At 43.9% G+C, this 27,393-nt stretch overlaps 1 long non-coding RNA gene and 1 other non-coding gene across 2 annotated transcripts in view; both read right to left on the bottom strand.

Moving 5' to 3' along the window:
• Window positions 1-27,393, bottom strand: part of LOC144685639 (uncharacterized) — a 59,360-nt gene that overhangs the window by 24,253 nt on the left and 7,714 nt on the right. Inside the window, exon 2 of the long non-coding RNA XR_013577751.1 lies at window positions 7,046-7,163. This is a non-coding gene — a long non-coding RNA (uncharacterized LOC144685639). The remainder of the gene's footprint in view (window positions 1-7,045; window positions 7,164-27,393) is intronic.
• On the bottom strand, window positions 3,157-3,294 carry LOC144686159 (U4 spliceosomal RNA). Its single transcript, XR_013577859.1, has one exon. It is a non-coding gene; the product is annotated as a U4 spliceosomal RNA (small nuclear RNA).

The following is a 27,393-nucleotide window of genomic DNA, read 5'->3' as shown; positions in this document are numbered from 1 at the left end:
TTGCTCTCCCTGGGTTTGCTTTATCTTTCTTCCCTCTTGAGACTCCAGCTGGGATATGGATCCATTGGTGGGGAGCACTCCTTCTCCTCTGACTATTAATAGGCTACTGGATCATTCTGTGGGGTCAGAAAGGGGTGGGACTCAGAGCCCAGGTCAACCCACTGTCAATAGCCAGGGGAGGCAATGGCGTAGTGGTATTGTTGCTGGACTAGTAATCCAGAGACAAAAACAGAAAATACTGAAAAAGCTCAGCAGGTCTAACAGAATCTGTGGGCAGAAAAGCAGACTTAACATTTCGAGTCCATTTCTTCAGAGCTAAGGAGAAGTAAAAATATGATGAAATTTATACTGTTTAAGGAGGGGTGAAGCAGATGAAGCTGGTTAGAAGGCCAGTGAAAGGTGGGGACAAAGGAGAGATTGACAAAGATGTCATGAACAAAATACAAAGGGATGTTAATGGTAGTGGTACTGGCTAAAGGAGGTGCTGATGGTGGCATTAAGGTAAGAAAGCATAATATGATAATAGCAGGACAAGAGTAAGCACCCTGAAAAGAACAACATGAATAAGTGACAGATGGTCCTTGTGGGGGTGGGGTGGGGAGAGGGGGTGGTGGTGGGAAAAAAGATCGAAAATAGGATACAAGTTGGGGATAAAACAATGAATAAAAATGAAAATAAATAAAAATAAAAATAAGTGGATATAAAATGAAAATTAAGACATAAAAATGAATATTGAAAAAAGGGGATAAAAAAGGGGTGAGGATGGAGGAGAGAATTTATGGTCTGAAGTTGTTGAACTCAGTGTTAAGTCCGGAAGACTGTAAAGTGCCTAATTGGAAGATGAGGTGCTGTTCCTCCACTTTGTGTTAGGCTTCACTGGAACATTGCAGCAGACCAAGAATGGACATGTGGGTATGAGAGCAGGGTGGTGTGTTGAAATGGCAAGCGACAGGAAGGTCTGCGTCATACTTGCGGACAGACTGAAGGTGTTCCGCAAAGCGGTCACCCAGTCTGCGTTTGGTCTCTCCAATGTAGAGGAAACCGCATTGGGAGCAGCAAGTGCAGAAGGCCAAATTGAAGGCGGTGCAAGTGAAGTACTGCTTCACCTGAAAGGAGTGTTTGGGCCCTTGGACGGTGAGGAGGTAGGAAGTAAAGGGGCAGCTGTTACACCTTCTGCGATTGCATGGGAAGGTGCCATGGGAGGGGGATGAGGTGTTGGGGTTGATGGAGGAGTGGACCAGGGTGTCATGGAGGGAACAGTCGTTACGGAATGCCAACAAGGAGGGGGTTGAAGGGAAGATGTGTTTGGTGGTGGCATCATGCTGGAGTTGGCAGAAATAGCAGAGGAGGATCAAAGAACAAAGAAAACTACAGAACAGGAACAGGCCCTTCGGCCCTCCAAGCGGGCGCCCATCATGTTGCCCGTCAACTAAAACATTTTGCACTTCCGGGGTCCGTATCTCTCTATTCCCATCCTACTCATGTATTTATCAAGCTGCCTCTTAAACACCACCATCGTACCTGCTTCCACCACCTCCTCTGGCAGCAAATTCCAGACACTCACTACCCTCTGCGTAAAAAACTTGCCCTGCACACCTCCTCTATAGTTTTCTCCTCTCACCTTAAATCTATATCCCCTAGTAATTGACTCTTCCGCCCTGGGAAAAAGCTTCTGACTAGCTACTCTGTCCATGCCACTCATAATTTTGTAAACTTCTATCAAGTCGCCCCTCAATCTCCGTCGCTCTAGTGAGAACAATCCGAGTTTCTCCAACCTCTCCTCATAGCTAATAACCTCTAGACCAGGCAGCATCCTGGTAAACCTCCTCTGCACCCTCTCCAATGCCTCCATATCCTTCTGCTAATGTGGCGACCAGAATTGCACGCAATATTCCAAGTGTGGCCTAACCAAGGTTCTATACAGCTGCAGCATGACTTCCAAGCTTTTATACTCAATATCCCTGCCAATGAAGGCAAGCATGCCATATGCCTTCCTTGACTACCTTATCCACCTGCGTTGCCACTTTCAGTGACCTGTGGACCAGATCCCTCTGCCCGTCAATGCACTTAAGGGTTCTGCCATTTACTGTATAATTCCTGCCTGTATTAGACCTTCCAAAATGCATTACCTCGCATTTGTCCGGATTAAACTCCATCCGCCATTTCTCCGCCCAAGTCTCCAACCGATCTATATCCTGTTGTATCCTTTGACAATCCTCTTCACTATCTGCAACTCCTCCAACCTTAGTGTGATCTGCAAACTTACTAATTAGCCCAGTTATATTTTCCTCCAAATCATTTATGTATACTACAAACAGCAAAGGTCCCAGCACTGATCCCTGCGGAACTCCACTAGTCACAGCTCTCCATTCAGAAAAGCACCCTTCCACTGCTACCCTCTGTCTTCTATGACCAAGCCAATTCTGTATCCATCTTGCCAGCTCACCTCTGATCCCGTGCGACTTTATCTTCTGTACCAGTCTGCCATGAGGAACCTTGTCAAAGGCCTTACTGAAATCCATGTATATAACATCCACTGCCCTTCCAACGTCGATCTTCTTTGTCACTTCCTCGAAAAACTCGATCAAGTTAGTGAGACACGACCTCCCCTTCACAAAACCATGCTGCCTCTCACTAATACTTTGAATGCGGAGGCTGGTGGGGTGAAAAGTGAGGATAAGGGGGACCATATCATGGTTCTGGGAGGGAGAGGAAGGTGTGGGGGCAGAGGTGCGGGAGTTGGGTCGGACACGGTTGAGGGCCCTGTCAAGCAATCATGTCAGTCTGTTCCTGCCCCACGGAACTCATCTCTTCCTATCTTGACTACGTTCTCTCTCCCCTTGTCCAGTCTCTTCCCACCTACATCCGCGATTCCTCTGATGCCCTACATGATATCAACAATTTCCAGTTCCCTGGCCCTAACCGCCTCCTCTTCACCATGGATGTCCATCCCCCACCAGGATGGTCTGAGGGCTCTCCGCTTCTTCCTTGAACAGAGGCCCGAACAATCCCCATCCACCACCACTCTCCTCCGTCTGGTTGAACTAGTTCTCTCACTGAACAATTTCTCCTTTAACTTATCTCACTTCCTCCAAATAAAAGGTGTGGCTATGGGTATCCGCATGGGCCCCAGTTATGCCTGTCTGTTTATTTTTTTTTCCGCAGAGACTATCAAAAATTGCCATTGCCGACTATATTTCAAGTCGTCATAGCGGGGTATTGGGAAAAGTTTTCAATAAGCAATAATCGCGCCTCGGTTAAACCTCATCGGCTACGATACTGCCACTGCGGGGTATGTGGAACATTCCTTGTTCCAGTCCTGCTCAGGCCCCCTCCCACAAATCTTTTATCGGTACATCGATGACTGTTTCGGTGCCGCTTCATGCTCTCGTCTGGACCTGGAAAATTTATCAAGTTTGCTTCCAATTTCCACCCTTCCATCACCTTCACATGGTCCATCTCCGACACTTCCTTTCCTTGACCTTTCTGTCTCAATTTCTGGTGATAGACTGTCCACCAATATTCATTACAATCCCATCAACTCCCACAGCTAACTCAACTACATCTCCTCGCACCCTGTAAGGACTCCATCCCATTCTCTCAGTTCCTTAGCCTCCGTGGCATCTATTCCGATGATGCCACTTTCCAAAAACGGCGCTTCTGTCATGTCTTCCTTCTTCCTTAACCGAGGTTTCCCACCCACTGTGGTCAACAGGGCCCTTAACTGTGTCTGACCCATCTCCCGCGCCTTTGTCCTCATACCTTCCTCCCCCTCCCAGAACCATGATAGAGTCCCCCTTGTCCTCACTTTTCACCCCACCAGGCTCCACATTCAAAGGATCATCTTTTGCCATTTTCGCCAACTCCAGCATGATGCCACCACCAAACACATCTTCCATTCACCACCCCCCTGTCGCCATTCCGTAGGGACTGATCCCTCCGGGACACCCTTGTCCACTCCTCCATTACCCCCAACACCTCATCCCCCTTCCACTGTACCTTCCTATGCAATCGCAGAAGGTGCAACACCTGTCCCTTTACTTCCTCCCCCCTCACCTTCCAAGGGCCCAAACACTTATCAGGTGAAGCAGCGCTTCATTTGCACCTCTTTCAATTTGGTCTACTGCATTCGCTGCTCCTAATGCGGTCTCCTCTATATTGGAGAGGCCAAATGCAGACTGGGTGACCGCTTTGTGGAACACCTTCGGTCTGTCCGCATGCATGACGCAGACCTTCCTGTCGCTTGCCATTGCAACACACCATCCTGCTCTCATCCCCACATATCCGTCTTTGGCCTCCTGCAATGTTCCAGTGAAATCCAACGCAAACTGGAGGAACAGCACCTCATCTTCCGATTAGGCACTTTATTTTCATTTTTATTCATTGGTTTATCCCCAACTTTTATCCTATTTTCGATCTTTTTTCCCACCACCATCCTCTCCCTCCACCCCACCCCCGCAAGGGCCATCTGTCATTTGTTCATGTTGTTCTTTCCAGAGTGCTTACCCTTGTCCTGCTATTATCACATTCTGCTTTCTACCTCAATGCCACCATCACTACCTCCTTTAGCCAGTACCACTACCATTGACACCCTTTTGTCCTTTTGTTCATAACATCTTTGTCAATCTCTCCTTTGCCCCCACCTATCACTGGCCTTCTATCCAGCTTCACCTGTTCCACCCCACCCCCACCCCCCAATCTCATTTTTACTTTCCTTTAGCTCTGAAGAAGAATCATACGGACTCGAAATGTTAACTCTGTTTTTCCTGCTGAGTTTCTCCAGCATTTTCTGTTTTTGTTTCAGATTTCCAGCATCTGCAGTATTTTGCTTATATTTTAGTAATCCAGAGACCCAGGGTAATGCTCTGGGGACCCGGGTTCGAAACCCACTACAGCAGATGTTAATAATAAAAAATAGAAATAAAAATAAGTTCAAAAATCTGGAATTAATGTCCAATGATGACCATGAAACCATTGTTGATTGTTGGATGCCCTTTAGGTAAGTAAATATGCTATCCTTACTACAAACCCACTCTTAAATGACCTAGCAAGCCACTCAGCTCATCAAATCGCTGTCTCAAAAAAGAAATGAAACTGGACGGGCCACCTGGCATCGACTGGAAACAACAACAGCAAATTCAGCCCTATTGACCCTGCAAAGTCCTCCTTACTGACTAGTGTCAAAATTGGGGGAGCTGTCTCATAGACTAGTCAAGGTATAGTCATCCTCATGGAATCATATCTTACAGATAGTTCCCAGGCACCACCACCAACAGAGGTGGTGGCACAGTGGTATACAGTCAGGAGGGGGGTGAGTTACCCTGGGAGTCCGCAACATCGAATCTCATGGCATCAAACATGGGCAAGGAAACCTTCTGCTGATTACCGTGTACTGCTCTCCCTCAACTGATGAATCAGCGCACCTCCATATTGAACACCACTTGGAGGAAGCACTGAGGGTGGCAAGGGCGCAGAATGTACTCTGGGTGCAGGACTTCAATGTCCATCACCAAGAGTGGCTCAATAGCATCACGACTGACTTGGCTGGCCGAGTCCTAAAGGGCATAGCTACTAGAGTGGGTCTGCGGCAGGTGGTGAGGGAAAAAGATACTTGACCTCATCCTCACCAACCTGCCTGCCGCAGATGCACCTGTCCATGACAGTATTGGTAGAAGTGACCACTGCATAGTCCTTGTGGAGACGAAGTCCTGTCTTCACACTGAGGATACCCTCCATCACGTGTGGCACTACCACGGTGCTAAATAGGATAGATTTCGAACAGATCTAGCAACTCAAGACTGGGCATCCATGAGGCGCTGTGGGCCATCAACAGCAGCAGAATTGTACTCAATCACAATCTGCAACTCATGGCCCAGCATATCCTCCATTCTACCAATATGACCAAGCCAGGATATCAACCCTGGTTCAATGAAGAGGGCAGGAGGGTATGCCAGGAACAGCACCAGACATACCTAAAAATGAGATGTCTACCTGGTGAAGCTACAACACAGGACTACTTGCATGCCAAACAGCACCATTCGCGATTCCTCAGATATTAAAGCAGTCCATGTCCAAATGCAGCAAGACCTAGGCGATATCCAGGCTTGGGCTGATGAGTGGCAAGTAACATTCGCACCACACAAGTTCCAGGCAATGACCATCTCCAACAAGAGAGAATCTAACTATCGTCTCTTGACGTTCAATGGCATTACCATCACTGAATGCCCCACTATCAACATCCTGGGGGTTACCATTGACCAGAAGCTGAACTGGACTAGCCATATAAATACTGTGGCTACAAGAACAGGTCAGAGGCTAGAAATCCTGCAATGAGCAACTCAACTCCTGACTCGCCAAAGCCTGTCCACCATCTACATGGCCCAAGTCAGGAGTGTGATGGAATACTCCACGCTTGCCTGGATGAGTGCAACTCCCACAACACTCAAGACGCTTGACACCCTCCCGGACAAAGCAGCCCACTTGATTGGCACCACATCCACAAACAAACATTCATTCCCTCCACCACCAACGCACAGTAGCAGCAGTGTGTACCATCTACAAGATGCACTGCAGGAATTCACCAAGGCTCCTTAGGGCACCTTCCAAGCCCACGAGCACTACCATCTAGAAGGACAAGGGCAGCAGATAGATGGGAACACCGCCACCTGGAAGTTCCCCTCCAAGTCACTCATCATCCTGACTTGGAAATATATCGCTGTTCCTTCACTGTCGCTGGGTCAAAATCCTGGAACTCCCTTCCTAACAGCACTGTAGGTGTACCTATCACACAGCAGTTCAAGAAGCAGCTCACCATCACCTTCTCAAGGGCAACTAGGGATGGGCAATAAATGCTGGTCCAGCCAGCAAAGCCCAAATCCTGTGAATGAATAAAAGAAAAAACATATGCACACTTTCTGATGTGGGTGTGTCACTGTATGGTGAACATGGGAAGGGATCCTGCCTTATTGTTCCCCTCCTGGGTCGAGAGCCCAATTTCAGTCTGTTGCTCCCACCCCAGCACAGATCCTCTGGCCCAGCACCTTACCAGGCAAGGCTTTCACTTTGGTTTTCAATTTTGGGATCAATTTGCATTTTGCATCACAATGCCATGTGAAAAGCAGCCTTGTTTCCAATCCTGGTCCAGTGCTGATTTCATCAGATGCCTGTTAAATAAAAAGATTTACTCACTCAATTCAGCATGCTCTACCATGACTGCACAGCAATTCAGCCTCTGTGACAAAACACCAGTAACATTTAACACACTCCTTATGTAGTGATGATCTGTCACAAATAACATCCAATACCTCACTGAGACCTCTTAACTGTAAATGCAGCATGAATGCGTTGTGCTTTATTTGCAGTCATTATTTCACAAACAGATGCCATATTCTGGAATTTCCTGTGATAAATTCTTTTGTCCCCACCCTAACCAGCAGACTGAACCAACACTAATCCAACAATTCCAATCAAGCCACTTCACTGCTCCTCATGCCTATTAAACTATTTAATTATGGCTTTGCTTTCAGTGTTCCCTCTTATTTCCTCCTACACCTCCATTATATTCCCTTCACCCACAACCACTGCTATTTTTAGTCAAGGTGTTTGGAACATAGGAATAGGAGGAGGCCATTCAGCCCCTTAAACCTGGTCCACCATTCAATTAGATCATGACTGGTCTGCATCTTAACTTCATTTATCCATGTTGGCTCCATAAACTTTAATACCTTAACCCAACAAAAATTGATCAATCTTAGTTTTGATATTTTCAACTGAATTCCAGCCTCAACAGTTTTCTGGGAGGGCAGAGCTTCAGATTTGCACTATCTTTTGTGTGAAGAAGTGCTTCCTGACAGCACTCCAGAGTGCCTAATTCTAATTTTAAGGTGTCTGAGTGTGTATGTATGTAGGTCTGTGCATACATGCGTATATATATATATATATATGTGTGTACACATGGATGGTATGTGTATGTATGTGTGTGTGTGCACTGAATGTGTGCACACATCTATAGAGAAAGTTGTGTTCTAGACTCCCCACCAGAGAAAATCGTTTCTATTTTATCTATACTACCAAACCATTTAATCATCTTAGCCACATCAATTAGATCACCCCTTAATCTTCAGTACTCAAGGGAATACAAGACTTGTCCTTGCAACCAATATGCAACCTCCAAATTTGGTGCTCTGGCTTGTGGAGGTTGCTGCAGTTGATTTGAATGCTTTGAGTTGGCCAGCTGGTGCTCAGTACTCGAGAGGGAAACAAATTAGATTTCCTTTCTTCTTTTCCTCTACCAGTTCTTCCTCGCCCCCACATACATACTAACATACATACATTCGAACTAGGAGCAAGAGTAGGCCACTCAATCCTCCAGTCCTGCTCCGCCATTCAATAAGATCATGGCTGATCTGATTATAACCTCCCACCTACCCCGGTAACCTTTCACCCCCTTTGTTAATCAGGAATCTATCTAGCTCTGCCTTAAAAATATTTAAAGACTCTGCTTTCACTGCCTTTTGAGGAAGAGAGTTCCAAAGACCCACGACCCTCTGAGAGAAAAACTTTCTCCTCATCTCTGTCTTAAATAAGCGACCCCTTCTTTTTAACAGTGACCCCTAGTTCTAGATTCTCCCACAAGAGGAAGCATCCTCTCCGTATCCACTCTGTCAAGACTCCTCAGGATCTTAAAGGTTTCAATCAAGTCGCCTCTTACTCTTCTAAACTCCAGTGGATACAAGCCTAACCTGTCCAACCTTTCCTCATAAGACAGCTCGCCCATTCTTGGTATTAGCCTAGTAAAGCTTCTCTGAAACTTCTAATGCATTTACATCTTTCCTTAAATAAGGATACCAATATTGTACACAGTACTCAGATGTGGTCTCACCAGTGCCCTGTACAACTGAAGCATAGCCTCCTTACTTTTGTATTCAATTCCCCTCACAATAAATGATATCATTCTATTAGCTTTCCTAATTACTTGCTGTACCTATATAGTAGCCTTTCGCGATTCATGCACTAGGACATCCAGATTCCTCTCAATCTCAAAGCTCTACAATTTCTCACCATTTAGATAATATGCTTCTTTATTCTTCAGGCAAAATAGATAATTTCACATTTGTCCACATAACACTCCATTTGCTAGGTCTTTGCCCACTCACTTAGCCTATTTATGTCACTTTGCGGCCTCCTTATGTCCTCTTCACAACTTACTTTCCTACCTATCTTTGTGTTGTCAGCAAATTTAGCAACCATACCATCTGTCCCTTCATCCAAGTCATTTATATAAATTGTAAATAGTTGATGTCCCAGCACTGGTCCCTGTGGCATGCCACTCGTTACATCCCACCAACCAGAAAAAGACCCGTTTATGGCTCCCCTCTGTTTCCTGTTAGCTAGCCAATCTTCTATCCATGCCATATGTTACACCCTACACCATGAGCTTTTATTTTCTGCAATAACTTTTGATGTGGCACCTTATCAAAAGCCTTTTGGAAATCTAAGTACAGTGCAGCTGCCAGTTCCCCTTTATCCACAGCACAAGTGACTCCTCCAATAAATTGATTAAACATGATTTCATTTTCACAAAACCATGTTGACTCTGCCTGATTGCCTTAAACGTTTCTAAGTGCCCTGCTATAACGTCTTTAATAATCTATCCCCCACACCCACCACCACCAAGGGCTTAGAAAATACTGCTAATAATGATCCTCTGAAGCTCTGAGCACAGATCTCATATCAGAGATGTCAGTTATAGCTGACTGGGTAGCATTCTTAGCTCTGAGTCAGAACATTGTGGGTTTAAGTGTCACCCGAGATTTGAATGCAAGCTTTGGGCTGACACTCCCAGTACAGTACTGAGGGAGCGGTGGAGATTCTATCTCTTGAATGAGACTTTAAATTGAAGCCCACCCAGTCTGACTCTCAGGTGGATGCAGAAGATTCCATGGCACTATTCAAAGAAGAACAGGGGGATTTCTCCCTGATGCCCTGACCAATATTTATCCCACAACCAAGCTGACTAAATTTGACTATCCTGTCATTATTCTGTTATTGTGGGTTTATCTTGAGATTCACTGGCTTCTTACACTCAAATAGATCTTGCTGGAGACAATGGTCTTTTGTTCAAAAAAACTTATTTACATGTTAACTATTTACAAAAGTTAAGTCAGACCAAGACATAGCTGGAGCTACACTCTGAGATGCTTCATGCTCATCTTCTCTCAGTGAGTGACCTCACTATGACATAGCTCCTTAAGCACATGTTCAGTAGCTATCATTAGGATTGACCCTTTACATCTCCCCTCAAGTCTTTATCTCCATACTGTGATACACAAATTCCCTCACACCTCCCACCAAAATCTCTTCTCTTAAAGGGAAAGTCTCTTTGGTGGTTTCACTAGTCTTCCTAAACGGGTGCAAAACTCCTTCTGAGGTAGATGGGAATCCTGTTGCTCTGAGGTTAGTTCATAGGGGTTGTCACTCCTGGTTTCCCTCATTTGTGGTTTTGTAGGTATAACGTAGTATTGAGGTTCAAGGTACCCTGTTAATGGGTTTCTGTCCATTGAAACCAGGGCAGATCTGTTCCTTTGAATGATGCCTGACTGTGTCTTGACCAGATACGACCTCAGTTGCTGTAGCTGCTCAATTACTGTACCAGCACGGTTCTGATCGCTGATCCATACTCACTCTCCCCTTCCAAGAATTGGAAGGTCTTGATCCCTATGTCTCTGGTTAAACATATGAGTTTGACTTCCTTCTTCCTAGTTCGATCATGGTCTTCCACCATGACATTTGGAGGCAAGCTGTAGGGGAGGAAAGGAATTTAAGTCTTTAGCCTGCGGCCCATCAAAAGCTTGCATGGGGCAAACCCATGATGTAATGGTGCCAAACGATAACTAAGCAGAGCAAGCTCCAAGTCATCATCTTCAGTAGGCCTTTTATAGTGCATACTCTTCGCTCAGCTTCTCTGTTAAACTGGGGGTATTTTGAGGAACTTGTGGCATATACAAATCCATACCACTTTTGCGAAAGATTGGAAACACTCATTGGTGAATTGTGGTCCATTATCAGAGATGACAATGTCTGGAATGTCATGTGTAGAGAAAATTTTCTTCAAGGATGTAATAATGTAGCTTTGGTGCTTCCATCCAACGAGAATAATAGTCTACTACAATAAGAAATATTTTCCCTTTATAGTTAAACAAATCCATGCCAAGGCGTTCCCAAGGCCTGGGAAGGAGGAGGGCAGAAATGGCTCTTTCTACTCCTGTCTGTGAATGGCACAGGTGACTCAGTTGGAGATCATCTCTTCAATGTGTGAAATTTCAGTGTGAAATTCCTGGCCATAATATCGACTGCTGTGCTTTGGCTCAATACTTGGTTATACCAAGATGTTCTTTGTGGATCCTCTGAAGAACTTCCAGACAGAAAGCTCATGGTACCACCACTCCTGCATTGTATACCAGGGGGTCCTCTGTGACCCTGAAGTGGTGACGCTGTTCGAAATATTGCTTCAAGATGGGGTTGCTTGGAATGTACTGTGGCCTTCAGTCGGTACATGTGAATCTGGATGAAGTCTTCATCTTGGCATTGAGCCGCTTGAAGTTCACGCAACTTCTGGTCTGTTGCCGGCAAGTATTTGGTAGTCAAGGCTATGAAGGTTTCAACTTCCACTATGAAGGTTTATCTTCCTGTACTTCGTAAGTGGCGGGTATCCTGGACAGTGTATTAGCCATAGTCTGATATTTACTCTGTATGTACTTCATAGTAGCATCGTATCGTATGAGACTAAGTCAGAATTGCTGAGTCCTAGGTGGCATCTTTGTGTTCAACAAGGCTACTAATGGCTTATGATACGTCTCAATCTTAAATTGCGGGCCTCAGTGCATAATCAGAGAATTTCTCACGTTCTCAAGTTGCTGCGGGGGCTTCCATTTCATTAACTGCATAGCGCTGTTCAGGCTCAGTTAATGACCTTGATGCATAGTAAACAATCTTCTTTTGCCATCACTTTGGACCTGGAATAGCATTGGTCTCAATCCTGTTGCAGATGCATCAGCTGCCACAATTGTGGGAAGTTCTGGGTTGTAGTGGGTTATGACCTCTGAGAGTGTTAGCATCGTTTTGATTTGTTCAAATGACTGTTGCTGTTGCTCAGTCCAGCACCACGCCTGGTCCTATCGTAAAAGACGTCTGAGGGGTTCATTTATCTGGGCTAAGTGAGGCAGGAATTTACTTAGTTGGTTGACTATGCCCTTTATAAACCTTTGTAGCTCGGTTATATTTCTAGGTGGTGGGAATTCCTTTATTGCCTTCATTTTCTGTGGATCTGCGGTAATCCCAATTGCTTGTATAATGTGTCCTAGGAACTTTATCGTGGGCCTGGAAAACTCACATTTGTCATTGAGCGTCAAGCCAGCCTCTTCCTTGTAAGACTTCCCTGACTTGTTTGTCGTGTTCCTGTTTTGTCAACCCATGGATCAAGATGTCATCCATGTGGCATATAACTGCTTTGCAGTATACTGGACATTATTGTTTGGAATATTTCAGGGGCTGACGTGATGCCAAATGGCAGATGGTTAAAGCAGTGCCATCCAAAGGGCGTAATGAAAGTAGTTAGCAGTTTTGACTCCTGATCCAATGGTAACTACCAGTATTTGCTGTTGGCGTCAAGTTTAACGAAAATTGTGCTTTTTGCAAGTTTGATTAAGTTCTCATCGAACGATGCCTTTGGATGTATTTCTCTTTCCACTGCCTTGTTGAGGTGTGTTAGATCAACACAGATTCGAATGGAGCCATTAGGCTTTGGGACAGGTACCGTACCAGAGAACAACCTAGTTGGTTTAGTGACCCCTTGTTGCAGCGTTGCCTCCATCTTACTCCTGACTCGTTACAGAAGTCCTTGGTGAGAATAGGCAAACGGGTTTAGTATCTGTCTTGAGTGTAATGTGATACACAGTCTTCAGCTTACCTATGCCTTTAAAAAGTATTGGGAATTCCCTCCTAAATTCATTATCTTGTGTTTTTGCGTTGACTTCACCAACTTTTTCAGCCGGTTCAGAGCTATGCAGGCTTTTCTGCTCAACAAAGAGCATTCTTGACTCTTGATAACGTACAATATTTCAGAAATTTCTTTGTATTTTGGTCTCACATCTCAGCTGGCCTTGATTTAACTTGGTGCAGTTAACTGAACCTTCGAGTTGAATAGAGGATGATTGTAGTGTCATTTTATTCATCCATGAAACTCTGTCAGATAACACTGAGACACCAGCTCCTGTCTCTAGCTTGAATATGGTCAGATGCGCATTTACATCAATGTCAGCACTCCAATACTGGTTTTTACTTTCCTTTATTTCTCCCAGAAAAATGATTTCCTGGTTGTCAAAGTCTTGAATTTCTTGAATGGAGATTCTTTTAACAGATTTCTCCTTCAGTCTGGTAAACACAGATTTCCTGGAATGGCAGACCATTTTAAAATGGCCTAACTTACCACAGCCATGGAATTGCGCAATTTGGGTGGGCATTCTTCCTGCCTGTGGACCTTCTTCTTGCTACAGTGGGAGTATTGGAAAGTGGCGGTTGCTGTCTTTTCAGGGCCTTTCCCTGGTTGCTGCCTTATTATACTTTTAGTTTTACATGATACAAATTGAATGACTTCATAAGGCTGTTCTTGGGAAATTTCCCTTGCATCTCTGACAAAAGTCTTAGTCTGCCCCTGCCCTTCAGCCTGTCTGGCCAGTTGTACAGCTTTGCTTAAATTTAAATCTTCCCAAGATTGTAAGAAGTGAGAGAGATTCTCATCTAAAACACCAATGGCTATTCTATCTCTGATCAGGTTGTCTTTTAGTGTTCCATACTCAGATTTTCAGCTAGACGGTACAGTTCATTGATGAATGAGTCAATCCCTTCACCCTGTTTTTGACCACGCCGATTAAATTTCATCCTCTCAATGACAATATTTTTACAAAGACTGAAGTGTGAGTCAAAGGCTCTGATGACAGCCTCGTAGGAGGCTGTCTCTTTGGTCACCCCCTGTCTGGCCAGCACATCATCTGCTTTGCTCCCAATAGCATATAACAAAGTTCTAATTTGATCTTTGTTCTCTTTACTTGCAAGACCTGAGGTGTTGTGGTACCAGGTAAAACGTCTTCGCCAATTTTGCCATTAAGCAGCCTGTCTGGGGCCTTCTATATTTTGAAATGGTTCCAGTATGGGCAAGTAGTAGCCATTTCTCACCCTGGTTCGAAGTTGTCTTTTCTCGCGCTGCTTGCCTTGTCAATCGCTGGGCTTCTCTCCTTATTTGGTCATTTCCTATGATTGCTGGGTTGGCCTCAAAGTCCTTCACCCACTGCTCTGCACTGCTGGGTTTCTCTTCAGACTTTTCCTGCCATTTTCTAACATTTCTCTATGGGTGTAGTCACTGCTGCCACCATCTGTTATTGTGGGTTTATCTTGGATTCGTTAGCTTCTAACTCTTGAAGAGATGCTGGAGGCAATGGTCTTTTGTTCAAAAACATTTAATTACATGATAACTATTTATAAAGGTCAAATAAGACCAAGACATAGCTGGAGCTATTCTCTGAGATACCTCACACTCACCTCCTTTCAGTGGCCTCACTATGACACAGCTCCTTACACACATGCTCAGTAGCTATTATTAGAGTTAGCCCTTTACTCTACATTGCAATTTATGGAATTTGCTATGTGTAAACTGCCTTCCTATGAAATGATAGTGACTTCAAAAGCACTTAATGATTGTAGAGGTCTTTGAGACATTCGGAAGTCATGAAAGACGCTATATAAATGCAAGTTTTCCTTTCTTCTGTGATATCAAATCGTAGAATACTACTGCAGAGAAGGAGGCCAATCGGTCCATCATGCCTATGCCAGTTTCTCATTATTTACTCAATTAAAAAACATTCATGATTTTGAACAGCTCTATTAAATCTTCTCTTAATCTTCTCTGCTCTAAGGAGAATAACCGTAGTTTCTCCGGTCTTATACGAAGTCCCTTGACCCTGCATGGTTTCATTTTGGTAAATCTTTTCTGTGCCCGCTCTTTCCTAAGTGTGAGTAGTCCTGCTGGAGTCTAAACAGTATTTTATAAAAATTAGTCTTACTTCCTTGTGTTTGCACTCTATGCCACTATTAATAAAGCCAAAAATCTCATATGCTTTTTAATGCCATTCTTAGTTTATTCTGTCACTTTCAAAGATTTGTGGACATAGGTTCCCAGATCTCTCCATTCCTGCACCCATTAGAAATTTATACCATTTTTTTCCATATCCCGAATCTTCCTAGAAACAATGTAATATTTCCCTTTTCTGTAATAAATTTCACCTGTCATATGTCTTCCCTATTCACCAGTCTGTCTATGTCCTCTGAAGGCTATTACTATCCTCCTCATTGTTTACTACTTTTCTCAGTTTTGGGTCATCTTTGAAATTATGCTCAGCATACCTAAGTCCAAGTCAGTAATATATAGTAAAAAGTGCAGTACCAACCCCTAGGGGGCATCACCTTATACTTCCCTCCAGTCTGAAAAACGATCATTCACCACTATTCTCTGCTTGCTGTATATTTTATACCCATACTGTCATTGTTCAAGCTGAGGGTTCCGCTACTGAGGTAACTACTGCATTAATTTTATTTCTATTGCATGGTCAAGAATCTGAGTGATGTACGGGGTAGAGCACTGGGTAATACAATGCTCACCTCAGGCACCCTTTTGACCATGAAGGTTAACTATTTGACAGGTACAAGGATCCTGAGGGAATTGAAAGAGATCCTTGTGGAACCTACAGTAACAGGACTGTCCATAAATAAACAATCTGAATTGATGACCATACAGAATGTCTCTTTCCGGAAATGGAGATATCATACTGCTGCAACAGGAGGCACTAACCTATGGTTGAGGTTAAGAAATATTATGGGTCCGGAGAAGGAAGAATTTTTCTAAAGATTAACCTTTTCCTTTGTGGCCACACTAAAACTTTCCTGTCCGGATTTAATGCTTATTTAATGTTTCTGTTGCTCTTGTTAAGGTTGGGTAACTGACGAACAATGTGGTGGTAACCAATGGTAGGTAAGGGGAAATTCTGCTTCCCTAATCTGACCAATTTTCAACTCATGCATTGCAGGACTTAAGAACATGGGGACAAGAGTGGGACAATGATCCCTTGAGCCTGCTCTGCTACTCAATGAGATCATGGTTGATCTGCAACCTAACTCCATATACCTGCCTTTGCTCCATATCCATTAATAACTTTAGTGAGCAAACAGTTATCACTTTCGGAAGTAAAATTTAGTACTAGTCTAGCATCAATTGCCATGTGCAGAAGAGAGTTCTAAACTTCTGCCACCCTTTACGTGTGGAAATGTTTCCTGCTGAAAGATTCGGTCTAATTTATAGACTATACATCCAGGTCTTAAGACTCCCCAACCATAGGAAATAATTTATGCCGATCTACGACTGACCTTCTCTTTAATATAATTATAACTTCAATCAAATCACCCTTTAACCACTTCCATTCCAGAGATTGTGTAATGTCTCCTTATAATTTAATCCTTGGAGTCCAGGTATCATTTTGGTAAATCCACGTTGCAGTCCCTCCAAGGCCAATATATCCTTCCTAAGATGCTCCAGTTGTGGTTTGTCTGGGCCTTTGCCTAGCTGAAGTGTGATTTCTACCCCATTGTGTTCTAGCCCTCTATAAAGAATATAACTGGAATAATATTTATGTTCTAATTAATTCTACACTTTTTTTAACTTCCCAAATTCAGGTGTCATTTTCCATTATATTTTTAACTCTAATCCTTTTTCCTTGAAATTTGTTTTTAACATTTCTGATTTCACTCATTATTTTGGAGACGTAAGTAACTTGGGAGGAAAAAAATCAGCATTTGATTAGCTGGATATCAGCCAGAGCTCTTGTTCAATTTGGGCCATGTGACTAGCATGAATAGCTTGACTCTGAAGTGTTTAGTGTGCCCAGCAAGGTTGCCAGTGGACATAAAGGGATACAAATTGGATGTCAGGGTAAAAGGGTGCCATGTATCAAATTCCCTTTATTCTCCCCACTTGGTATTTACTTTCATTGACTCAAAGGAACAGAAAATTGGGTAACAGGCAGGAGATGAGTTACTTCCCGTATCGAGATTTTACCCAGTGCAAATTTCTGCCCCATAATCTGAGGGGAGGGAACATGGAAGAACAGTTTGCACAGAAAAATCTAGCAATCTATGGCAGAGCAACAGTTAATTGGAGTTTTCACTTCTAAAAGCATCTTCCTGCTGTCAGGAATTGAGTGTTTTCCAGTGGTTGGTTGTGTTTGTCTGGTGCTCACTCTATGTGCTAAAGATTGACCGCCAAAGGACCACAGGGAAAGTTGGGTTGTGCCAGGAAAATCTGAGACCAAGCGCGAAACAACAAGACAACAACAAATTTGAACAAGTTCCGAGGCAACTCTTCCCACCTGCAATGGGCAAGGTCAAATTGACACAGATCCCTGCCGCAGTCAAGGATGCAAGTGGTATAAATAGTCTTGTAATACATGATTTGGAGTTAGTGGTTTACCAATAAATGATTTGACTCATGACTCCCAACATGCTATAGGGTTATGCCACAAACATCATACCGTGACTCATCTTTCAGCGAATCCTCCATCAATACAGGTCCTGTATCTGAAATGTGCCCTTATACTTAGCATAAAACTGAGATTGATTTACTTTCCTGCCCTTAATCAGTCATACAGGGCTAGTTTGAACCACAAACAAGCAATTTCATGTTGGAAAATCACTAGGACAATACTCAGGCCGCAACCATTTTGATGTTGGTACGGAATAACATCATAAGTTTACATCCAAGTGCCACAGGCTGGCAGAACAAAGCTTGGTGACCTTGATCATTCAACATGGTATCCAATCGCTGGCATTCTGGGATTCTAAGCTGGTAGAGTCCATGCCATCCTGCAACCATGTCTCTGTAATGGCTATCAGATCGCACTTATTTATTTCTATTTGCACTATCAGTTCATCTGTTTTGTTTCAACTGCTACATGCATTCAAATACAGAGCCTTTACTTTTGTCCTTTTATTATTTCTGTAACCTCTAGCCTTATCCACTGATTTACTCTTAGATTTGTACTCTCTATCCCTTCTATCCCTTCCTGTCACAGTCTATTTATCATTTTCCATATGAATACCTTTCTCTCTTGCCTTGTCTCTACTCTTTGATTTACCACATCTTCCCAAATTTGATCCCTTGCCCCCACCATTTAGTTTAAAATCCTCTCTACTTCCCTGTGGCTCACTAGCACACTGGTCCCAGCACAGTTCAGGTGTAAACTATCCCAACAGTACAGCCCCCACTTTCCCTAGTACTGGTGCTAATGCCTCACGAACCAGGACCCACTTCTATCACATCAATCTTTAAGCCACGTATTCATTTCTCTAATTTTATTTGCCCTATGCCAATTTGCACATGGCTCAGGTAATAATCCAGAGATTATTACCTTTAAGGTTCTGCTTAATTTTGTGCCTAGTTCCACATACTGACTATGCAGAACTTTTTTCCTTATCTTGCTTATGTTGTTGGTACCTACATGGACCACAATGACTAAATCCTCTCCCTCCTACTCCAAGATCCTCTCCAGCCCTGAGCAGATGTCCCGAACCCTAGCACCAGGCAGGCAACATAGCCTTCTGGACTCTCGATCTTTGCTGCAGAGAACAATGTCAATCCCCCTCACTATTTTGTCCCCTACTACCACTACATTCCTTTTTGATCTCTCCACTTGAATAGCTTCCTGTACCACAGTGCCATAGTCAGTCAGTTCATCCACCATGCAGCCCCCACTCTCAGCCAAACAATTTGATAGAATCTCAGACGTGTTAGACAACTGCAAAAACTGTGGCTCCTGCCCTCTGGGTCCCCTTACCTGCCTCATTCACAGTCACACCCTTCTATCCCTGGCCATCCTATCCTCAGGAGTGTGCCTGCCTCCTGGTACAAATTGTCCAGGTAAGTTTTCCCCTCCATGATGTGTTGCAGTGTCTGCAGCTCAGCCTGCAGCTCAATGACTCTGAACCAAAGCTCCTCATGTTTGCCCTGGATCACACTGGCATCCAGGAGCCAGTGAAACTGTGATAGCTTTTCCCCAGTAATTCCCTGTGACTGTTTCTCCCGGGACAGCATTGCCCAGTGACTGCATCTCACTGCTAGAATAACAGTGCAGGCATGTCCTGGGGCAGGCACGCCCTGGGGCAAGGTCCCTCTGGGGCAGAATCTCACTGGGGCAGGATCTCCATGGGGCAGGCACTCCCTGGGGCAAGATCTCCCTGGGGCAGGATCTACCTAGGACAGGACCTCCCTGGGGCAGGATCTCCCTGTGTCAGACTCATACTGTGTCAGGACCTCACCATGACAGGACCTCATTGTAATGGAGTACCCTGTTCATCTCCACAATGTAGCAGCATGAAGGTACACCGGCTACTGGGTTGACAGGCCTGTCCAATAGATCTGGCAATGTTCTGAAATATCCAGATAAACTGGGAAGGTGCAAAACTAAAAAGATTTGAAAACAGGATCTGATGAAAACAGTTTCTGGTTTTCAGTGAAACACCAAACTGTAAAGAATTTAACTTCATCCCACATCACTATTATTTTCCATTGTCTTGAAAGAAATGAATGTATTTTCCGTCAGAGGCAAAAAATTTAGAGGAAATATTTGTCACAGTTGACAATAGATTTGTCACAGTTGACAGTAGCATGATTACAGGGCAAGGCAGTGAGTGTAACTACACTGTAAAAGAATAAGTCAGTGACTGTAACTACACTGTATTGAGTGAGGCAGTGAGTGTAAATACACTGCAACTGGGTAAAGCAGTGCATGTAACTACACTATAACTGAGTGAGGCAGTGAGTATAACCTGTAGTGTAACTGAGTGAGGCAGTGAGTGTAACTACACTGTAACTGAGTGAGGCAGTGAGTGAAACTACGCTGTTACTCAGTCAGGTAATGAGTGTAACTTTACACTGTGACTGAGTCAAGCAGTGAATGTAACTGCACTAACTGGGTCCAACAGTGATTGTAACAACACTATAACTGAGTCATGCACTGAATGTATCTGCACTGTGACTGAGTGAGACACTGAGTGTAACTATGCTGTAACTGAATCAGGCAGTGAGAGTAACTACACTGTAATTGAGTGAGGCAATGAGTGAAACTACACAGTAACTGAGGCAGGCAATGAGTGTAACTACACTGGGACTGAGTGAAGGGTTCTCAAAATTCCCACATTTTTCATATCATCAACAAGGATATGACTTTTGGACTTATATGGCAGAGGACCCAACTGCTGGGTTAAGTGTAGAACCCTGCAGAAAGGAGGCTAGGATGAGAGGAGACAGAATACGCATTCTTCCCTTTAAAACAATCAACCCAGAGAAAGACTTCATCTTACACGAAACTAAAGCCCGTCAAAATCTTGCATAAATAATCGCTACTAACGACTAAGGCAGGAAGGCCACAATCAATGCAATTATGTGAACCCATCAATATTCCACATATACAATGGCTTTCAGTTCAAGACTAGTTACGGGGGCAGGAAGACAATGGTAAACATCATGCGAGCCCATTAAAAACAAGACAACAATCACCTGGGGAAGCCCACCAAAATCAAACAAAGAACTAACCTTGATTTGGATTGAGATAAGAAATTCAAAAAAACAGTATAACTGGGCCACCAGTTACGAAAGGGAAAGCGGACACAGGATGGTGAGCAGTTTTTGGAGCAGTTGAAGCAGAATTTAAGCAGGGAGCTGAGCCAAGCGGAGGAAGGAGATCTGGAGGTCAGCAGGCAACATCACAGCAAGGGGCACGGGGTGGCAGGCTCAACTGAAGATAACAAGGGCGCAATCGCAGCCCTCCACGAAGATTGACCACCCACAACCACGCCCTCCACCCAACTGAAGAACCTTCGCAGATTCCACAGACCAGAACCATGTGGGGACGGCAGGCCCCAGAGGACACAAAGAGCATGCCCCAAAACTGCAACTGACTTACCTGGCTGGATTTCGAACTGTCAAGGAGCCCTGGTTGGTGAGCATGATCCCTGACCTCTCCTAGTTCAATTTAGTTAGGTTTTGGGGGTGGGACAAGGGTAAGGGGATTAGTACCGTGATTTTCCCTCGTTATGCCGTGTGTTCCCCATTCTTAACTAAGTGTACTTTGTAGGTCTGTATAATCTCAGTGTAATCCTAATGTTATAAGTTCATTTGTGACTTCAATAAACCCAGTTTTTTTTCTTGCACCAAAACCAGTTGTCTGCTGCACTTTGTCACAACCCCCAAATAAGTCCAAGGTCTAGAACCCGGTGAGTGGGAATGATTCGGACCGCTCAGAAGTCAGAGGTGAAGCTGACACACACCACCACCCCCTGCGTGAGTGAGGCAGTGAGTGTAACTTCGCTGTAACTGAGTCATGCTGTGAGTCTAACTACACTGCAGTTGTGTAAGGCAGTGAGTGTAACTACACTGTAATTGAGTGAGGCAGTGAGTGTAACTATACTGTGTCAGAGTCAGGCAGTGAGTGCAACTACACTGTGGCCGAGGCAGTGAGTGAAATTAAACTGTAACTGAGTCAGGCAATGAGTGTAACTACACTGTAATTGAGTGAGGCAGTGAGTTTAACTACATTGTAACTGTGTTAGGCAGTGAGTGTAACTACACTGTAACTGAGTCAGGCAGTGAATGTAACTACACTGTGACTGAGTGAGGCAGTGAGTCTAACTATACTATAACTGAGTCAGGCAGTGACCGTAACTACAACGTAACTGAGTGAGACAGTGAGTGTAACTACACTGTAATTGCATGAGGCAGTGAGTGGAACTATACTGTAACTGAGTCAGGCAGTGACTATAACTATACTGTGACTGAGTCAAGCAATGAGTGTAACTACACCGACTGGTTCCAACAGTGAGTGTAACAACACTATAACTGAGCCAGGCAGTAAATGTAACCAAACTGTGACAAAGTCAGGCAGTGAATGTAACTACACTATAATCGAGTGAGGCAGTGAGTGTAACTAAACAGTGACTGAGTGAGGCAGTGCATGTAAACACACTGTAACTGAGTCAGCCAGAAGCAGGCAGTGAGTCCAACCAAGCAGTAACTGACTGAGGCAGTGAGTGTCACTACATTGTAAGTGTGTTAAGCAATGAGTGTAACTACACTGTAACTGAATAAGTCAGTGAGTGTAACTATACTGTATTGAGTGAGGCAGTAAGTGTAACTACACTGTAACTGAATCAGGCAGTGAGAGTAACTACACAGTAATTTAGTGAGGCAGTGAGTGTAACTATACTGTAACTGACTCAGGCAGTGACCGTAACTACACTGTAATTGAGTAAGGCAGTGAGTGTAACTGAGTCAGCAGTGAGTGTAACTACACTGTAACCGAGTGAGATAATGAGTGTAACTACACTGTGACTGAGTCAGGCAGTGAGTGTATACAGTTATACAGGGCATTGGTGAGACCGCACCTCGAATACTGTGTGCAGTTTTGGTCTCCTTATTTAAAGGAGGATGTAAATGCATTGGAGGCAGTTCAAAGGAGGTTTACTAGATTGATACCTGGAATGAGTGGGTGGTCTTATGAGGAAAGGTTGGGCTTGTTTCCACTGGAGTTTAGAAGAGTGAGAGGTGACTTGATTGAAGTATACAAGATCCTGAACAGCCTTAGCAAGGTGGACATCGAAAGGATGCTTCCTCTTGTGGGTGAGTCCAGAACTAGGGGGCAGTTTTAAAATTAGGGGGCATTGTTTCAAAATTAGGAGTCACTCTTTTAGGACAGATATGAGGAGAATTTTTTTCTGTCAGAGGGTTATGCGACTTTGGAACTCTGACTTGGAAGGTGGTGGAGGTGGGGTCAATGAATATATTTAAGGCAGAGGTAGATAGATTCTTGTTAGGCAAGGGAATCAAAGGTTATCGGGATTAGATGGAATGTGGAAATCGAAACACAAGAAGATCAGCCATGATCTTATTGAATGGTGGAGCAGGCTTAAAGGGCCGAATGAACTACTACTGTTCCTATTTCTTATGTAACTACACTCTGACTGAGTCAGGCAGTGAGTGTGGCTGCACTGTGACTGAGTCAGGCAGTGAGTGTAGCTGCACTGTAACTGCATCAGGCAGTGAGTGTAACTACACTGTAACTGAGTGAGGCAGTGAGTGTAGCTAAACTGTAACTGAATCAGGCAGTGAGAGTAACTACACTGTAATTGAGTGTGGCAGTGAGTGTAACTATACTGAACTGAGTCACACAGTGAGCTTCCTTATGAAGCTGTAGGTCTTTAGTGTCCAGTTTGTCCGGGCTCTTTATCTGGATGATGGCTTCAATGCGTCTGTTTTTAGGCAGATTCTGATTGCTTATTAATTGACTGACTCTGAGTGTGTGAATACTTCTTAATGGCTCAGTTGTGACTGGATTATCTCGGGAGAATTTGCATGCCGTCTCTTAAGCCTGCCATGCCAGGTTGACACTGTACTGCCAATGATTGTTTCATCACATCGAAGGATGGAGTGGATGTGCCCACTCCAGATATCATCGTTAATGTTTCTCCTCCTACACATTGCATTTCAAGTGAGAACACTCACTGCCAAGGTTGTTCAGAAATGAAGGGTGACAAGCTTTTCTTATAGATCCACACAAGAGCCACTTCTACACACTTTGCGACATAATGTGGCCATACGCCTCCATTCTCACAACCTTAAAGCTATAGTGTTCAAGGCTGATGTCAGGAAGCACTTCATCAGACAACAGGTAGTGCAAATCTGACTCTCTCACCCAAGAAGCTATTAAGGCTGAGGGTGAATTGAAAATTTTAAAACTGCAATGTCTAGATATGTGGTGGGTAAAGTTATTAGGGATTACAGAGCAAAGGCAGGGAGATGGAATTGAGGTAGGAATCGTCTACAATCCAACTAAAGGCAGAACATACTCCAGGAATCGAATGGCCTATTCCTGTTCCTACCTTTCAAAGTTCCACACCTATCAGAATATAATTGGACCCACCCACTGAAACTCTGAATGAACCATTTAATCTTCCATCAAAATTATTTCCAAACAGTTTCTGTGCCACTTTCCCTCCTGCATCATTTTTTTTCATTTATTCATGGGATGTGGGCCTCACTGGTAAGGCCAGCATTTCTTGGTCATCCTTAATTTCCCACAAGAGGGTGGTGGTTAGCCACTTTCTCAAATACAACTGAGTGGTTTTCTAGGCCATTTCAGAGGGCAGTTAAGAGTCAACCACATTGCTGTGGGTCTGGAGTCACATGTAGGCCAGAACTAGTAGGATGGCAGACTTCCCTCCCTAAAGGACATCAGGAAACCAGATGGGTTTTGTGCAATCCGGTAGTTTTATGGTCACCATTACTGAGACTAACTTTTTATTCCATGTTTATTACTTAAATTTAAAATTCCCAGCTGCCATGACAGGATTTGAACTCATGTCTCAAGATCATTAGCCTATGCCTCTGGATTACTAAACCAGTCATATAAACACCATGCTACTCTATCCCCAAATTTGCAAGCTACATTTCAAAACATTATAGGGTTATTTTCTACAGCAGTTTGGCCTAACAGTGACAGCTCTCACCCACTTCTACACCCTTCGCTGTAACACCCTGATATACCCCATACACCTCATTTTCAGGGATGCCCCAAACTGGCAGACATTTCCCTTAAATGTCTTTTCTTCTGATCAGTACGCTACAAGGAAATATTTCCTAGCCTGTTATCATCCAACCACGGTGTATATCCAAGACACCTTGGCTCAGGTAATGCTGAACTATGGTGACAAGGGCCATCACTCCACCTTCCCAGTCGGACCCATTGACTTGTGGAGCTGGTATACACTTATTTTACAGGAGCATTTATTTTTCCAAACCAAACTTGATCATTGCCTCAGGACAGGAAAAGGTGGAAAATGGAAGGATCATGTCTTGGAGCTGAAGGTCAGCAGTCCTTCACTCCATAGAATGGGTAGAATTCTTCTTTACTAACAGATCAATTTGCCGGAAAGGAAAATGGGGCTACATCAGTATAGATGGGGGTTAAAGGGTCAATGAGCCGGAATTGATGGAAGCCCCCATTCCCAATGCATTCGGCATCCAGTCACTGATTTTCACAACATTAACTTTAATAGAGAGAAACCCACAGGTAGGAGAGTAAGTATCATGTTACAGTAGCACTCCTGTGAGGGTCTCCAGGAGAGGGGCAAAATAACATATGTGCCCATGGTGACCAGAGCCTCCACACATCACTGTGTATATCAATGGATTCCTGATCTGTCACATCCTTCCTGTTCCTAAAACTCACTCTTTGTATTCAGAGCTTTGCCCACTGCCCAGTGCAATAAAATCTTTCTTATTTCATGGTCTCACCAATCTCTATCTCAGTCCTATATGTGACAGTGTTAGAGGGAAGGGTGGGATGAATAGAGAAAATTAGAGTGAGGAGGGTGGGATATATTGGAGAGTGATATGGTGAAGAGAATGAGGAATATCATGTTGGGGCTGTGGGGTATATCAGAAAGCTACAGTGAGGGGTGTGGGATATATCAGAGTGTTACAGTGAGGGGTATAGGATATATCAGTATTACAGTGAGTGTGTAGGTTATGTCAGAGTGTTACAGTGAGGAGTATGGGATATATCCAAATGCTATGGTGAAAGTGTGGGGTGTTAGGAAATAGAGATAGTTTAAGTAAGTTATATGTGTATTTCGGTGTGTCAAGAATAAGGTATATCTTTAAGTTTAATTTATATTTATTTTCTATTCGTGGGTTGAAAGATGAAACCTGGGATCTAGTTTCATTTTTGAGTGGAGTCTAAAGCTCTGTTTGTATACCTGCATTTTTAATTAGATTTTTATGGCTCTTGAAGGAGAGTTAAATCCAACAGTGTAGAAAAAACTGTCCATTGCCTAGCAACAGGGGTCCAGAGGAGACCCACCCACCCACAAACACACAGACAGAAAATGCAGTTTGAGTTCAATTGGAAGCAGCTGCCAGAGAAATTGAACAGCAGAAGGGCAGATAGCAAGTCCCAAACTGAAGTTGAAGCCAGAGTTCCAGAGAGATACTAGGAGAGGGAACTGCAGAGAGAACAAATTTCCCAAAAGAACCGAAAGGTCCCAAGGCCAAGGAGTGAGACAGAAATGAAGGGTCTCAATAAGACCTTCTAGTCAAAGGAAAAGCAGGATTCTGGAAAAGGTCCTGTTCTGTGGAAGTGAAAGGAAGGAGCAGAGAGGAAGGCTCCAAGCTTCGAGCTTAAGGAAAAGAAAGCTGCAGGAAGCAGATTTAAAGCAAGAAGCCAGAAGGTCCAAAGAGATAGCTGAGGGTCTGTAACTCTTTACTATGGGCATGTGAAGCAGTGGTGTTCTGTTGACACAGCTGAGTCAGTGATGAAGCGTGCGTGGAAGGAAGCTTGAATGCACATGGTGTTCCAGGGGAAAGGAATATCGAAATGAGAGCTCGAAACCCTGAAGGTGGACCTTTGTGGAAGGTGTCTGAGAGAAAGCGTCGTTTGGGCAAAGATTCCAAAGTGAGTTCTTTGAGAGTGGAGATTGGAAACCCTTGTGTGAAAGACAGAGTTGAGACCGGTTGCCTCACGGTGTAACAAGTGTCTAGGGGGAGTTGAAGAGAGATCCATAGCATCTGTTTGGGGTGACATCTATTACTTAGTTTCAGAGTGTGGTGTGTCTGACCACAGGTCGCCTATTGGCTTACATGGACTGTGTACTTACTGTGAACATTTGAGTATAAGATAGCTTTTGTAACTTGTGTTATCTTTACAAATCTGTATATACTGTAAAGGTACAGGTGTGGGTGAAAGAGTATTGTCATATTGTTCAACTTTTCTTGTTTAATAAGTCTTTTACACTTTTGTTTAAAGTTCATCAGCTGACTCCTGTGACTCTATTCAGTAGCTGCTCTCCAAGTATCTAAACAAAAAATAAAAGTTAGGATCTATCAAGCCAGGTTCCACCCTGGGATCTGGTTTGTACAGTAGTAGCATCAGCTGGGATCATAACGGGTATATCAGAGTGTTACAATGAGATTGTGGGGTTTATCAGCATGCTAAAGTGAAGGTGTGAGGTATATCAGCATGTTACAGTGAGGGGTGTATGGTATATCAAAGTGTTACAGAGAGGGGTGTGTGGTATATCATAGTGTTCCAGTGAGGATGTGGGGTATATCAGAGCGTTACAGTGAGGGGTGTGGGGTATATCAGTGTTATAGTGAGGGGTGTGGGATATATCAGGGTGTTATAGTGAGGGGTGTGGGGTATATCAGAATATTACAGTGAGGGGTATGGGGTATATCAGAAT

This window comes from Cetorhinus maximus, chromosome 10, assembly GCF_964194155.1.
Source record: "Cetorhinus maximus chromosome 10, sCetMax3.hap1.1, whole genome shotgun sequence".
NCBI classification, from domain to species: domain Eukaryota; kingdom Metazoa; phylum Chordata; class Chondrichthyes; order Lamniformes; family Cetorhinidae; genus Cetorhinus; species Cetorhinus maximus.
The sequence above is the reverse complement of the archived record's forward strand: the minus strand, read 5'-3'. Positions and strand labels throughout refer to the sequence as shown.